This window comes from Sorex araneus, chromosome 7, assembly GCF_027595985.1.
Source record: "Sorex araneus isolate mSorAra2 chromosome 7, mSorAra2.pri, whole genome shotgun sequence".
Lineage (NCBI taxonomy): Eukaryota > Metazoa > Chordata > Mammalia > Eulipotyphla > Soricidae > Sorex > Sorex araneus.
Window position 1 is genome coordinate 21,094,266 of NC_073308.1, and position 2,756 is coordinate 21,097,021.

Here is a 2,756-nt window from a genome sequence, read left to right on the forward strand (position 1 = left end):
AAGACAAGTAGGACATGGATAGAGCACCTTTCCCAAAGAAATCCTGGGGAAATAGAAGGAGGGGTAGCTTGCTTTCTGTGATAACTACTGTTAAATGTTCTATGAGTAAGGAGAAGTTTTGCAAAATAGGTAATATTTTCAAGGCAACTATTCTATATCAGGCACTGTACTAGCCTCGCTGGAAAGTTTTAGGGTGTCAGCTGGGCCATGTGACCACTGACTTAGTCACCAGAATTTTCTCTCTATCCTGACAGGCTGGTAGCTACCCCACTGATAATGCTTTTGAAAGTCATCTTGAGAGAGATGACAAAATTCTGTACTGAAATATCTTAACCATTTAGAGAGTAGGATCCAACCCCTCAATAATGACTTCGCAATGCTGTGTCATAGTTAGGCTTTGATCACATTTTGCTTTCATCACACCCAAGATTTCGCCAGCACTGTGGTTTCCACACCTATTCTTTTTGCAGATCCTAATGCCTAAAGTCCAAGGAGCTAAATGGCCTTTTGCCTTTCACAAAGTGGGAACTCATCCTGGTTTGATAATATATGACTTTCAATTCACAGTTGGGGGTGGAGCTCATTGCAGTGCCCACAGCCCTTCTATCTCAAGCAAGAGGTTCACCAAAGCAAATACTAGTCTATTGCCTGAATAAAGTCTGAATTTCTAAGTACAGATTTTCACATCCATCTAGTCCATGAAAATCAAATTCATTTGAGGCATTATCATCCCAAAGTTGGAAACAAATGTTTCATTCTTAGAACCAGAGGAGCTTAGATTATCTACATCTACATTTGATCCCTTGCACTGTATAAGTTCCTCCAAGCACCACTCAGAATGATTCCTGAGCACAGATCCAGGAGTCAGCCCTGAGCATCACTGGTTGTGGCCTCCTGCAAAAACAAAACTTATAAAGGTGCTTAATTATCTAGGATCAGACCCACACTTTTGAACTAGCCACAGCTACTACTCTAGCTCAGCAGAGTCAACACTGGCCATCCTCAGACTAGCTTCCCCGGAAACAGGCAAGATGCACAAGATAGAAGCAGAATGACTGGTGTCTGGAGAAGTTAGCTCAGCTTTCTGGAAATTCTCTCATGTAAAAAGTCACACTCTGAAATGAGTCACAAGACATGCAGTAGATGTGAAAAGACCTCAAGTTTCTAATGCAGGGACCTAGATGACTTGCAAACAGGTTGTGTGGAGAAAAACAAAACGTTGTCCAGTGAACATTGCCTGAGTCTGTGTAACTCCAGACAAAATCTTCTGGTCAATTGGGAGCCATTTATTCTGTATCTGACATGTATTTTACACAATGTTCTATACACACTAATAATTCAGTAGAATCATTTCATGCACAACCCTTGCAGAAATGCTATGCCAGGATAAGAAGAGATCTTAAAAGTGTTTAAGGCACCTGCTTAATTTTTTTCCAAGACACATGAAATTTCAAAAGCAAAATGAATTTTTTCAGGTCAGAAGAGAGTATTAGCATTAGAAATGATAATCTCTGGTGATTCTACTAGACATCTGTTTACTCAGATGTCTGTGCTGACCTCACTATCAAAAGCCTTGCAGAACTAGTAATCCACTAGGTATTCCTGTGTTTCACAGAAATGAGGCCACCTTATTAGATGCTGCTCGTTAGAACACCCTGCTCTCTATAGAGAGTGGATTTCAGAAAAGTTGGCCACAATACACTTTTGATGATTGAGGTCCATGTCACACATACTCAGGGATCTCTCTCTGATGTATCTCTGAAAGGACTCCATAATAAACTTCCTGGGAATCAAAGAAGCTTGAACTCTCATCATCCAGATGAGGGTCTCTTAGACCATGCAAAGTTCAGACTGATTCTGACCAGAGAGGTAGTGCAGGGGGTAAGGTACTTGTCTTGCACAAGGTTGAACCTGGTTCAATCTCTAACATGGTACATGGTCCTCTGAGTACTGCCAGGAGTAATCCTTGAGCAGAACCAGGAATAAGCTCTGAGCACCTCTGGATGTGACCCTCAGACCAAAAGAAAGTCAAAACAAACAACAGAAGGAAGATTTTTGAAACTGAAAATTTGGGAAGGGGTCTTCCCCCAAAGTGCTCAGAAAGTCCAGAGAGAGGGGAGCACCAGTAAGAAAATCTATACTAATAAGGAAGACATTTTTATGTTAATTTTTAAGTTTTATTGAATCACCGTGAGACAGAGCACTACAAAGCTATTTATAATTGGGTTTCACTCACACAATGTTCCAATACCCATTCCTCCACTAGTGTAATTTCCAAGCACCAACGTCCCCAGTTTTCCAAGCACCCTCCCAAATTACCCTCACCCCAACCTACCACTATGGTGATATTTAATTTGATCTTAGAGCCCAAAAGTTTCTTTCTGGTGTTTTTCTTGGTTCATTCATTTCTTGGGCTTCTCCATATCACATGAGTCGAACCATATGGCATTTGTCTTTCTCCATTTGATTTATTCATTAAGTCTAATAGGCTTATTTATGTTGTTGCAAATTGCAGGATTTCATGTTATAGTTGAGTCATAATTTATCGAGTATATGCAGTATGTGTGTGTGAATGTGTGCATGTGTGAAACTTCCATCCATGGAGAACACATTACAAAGAGAAGAGGTCTGCTCTCTACAATGTTACTTAGTTTTGAGTACAATTCAATCCTCAATAGTGATTTGCTTGTTACTTTTACATCTTCCTTGAAGATCACACAAAGCACAAAGACATTTTAAAGATAAATAGAAATTAT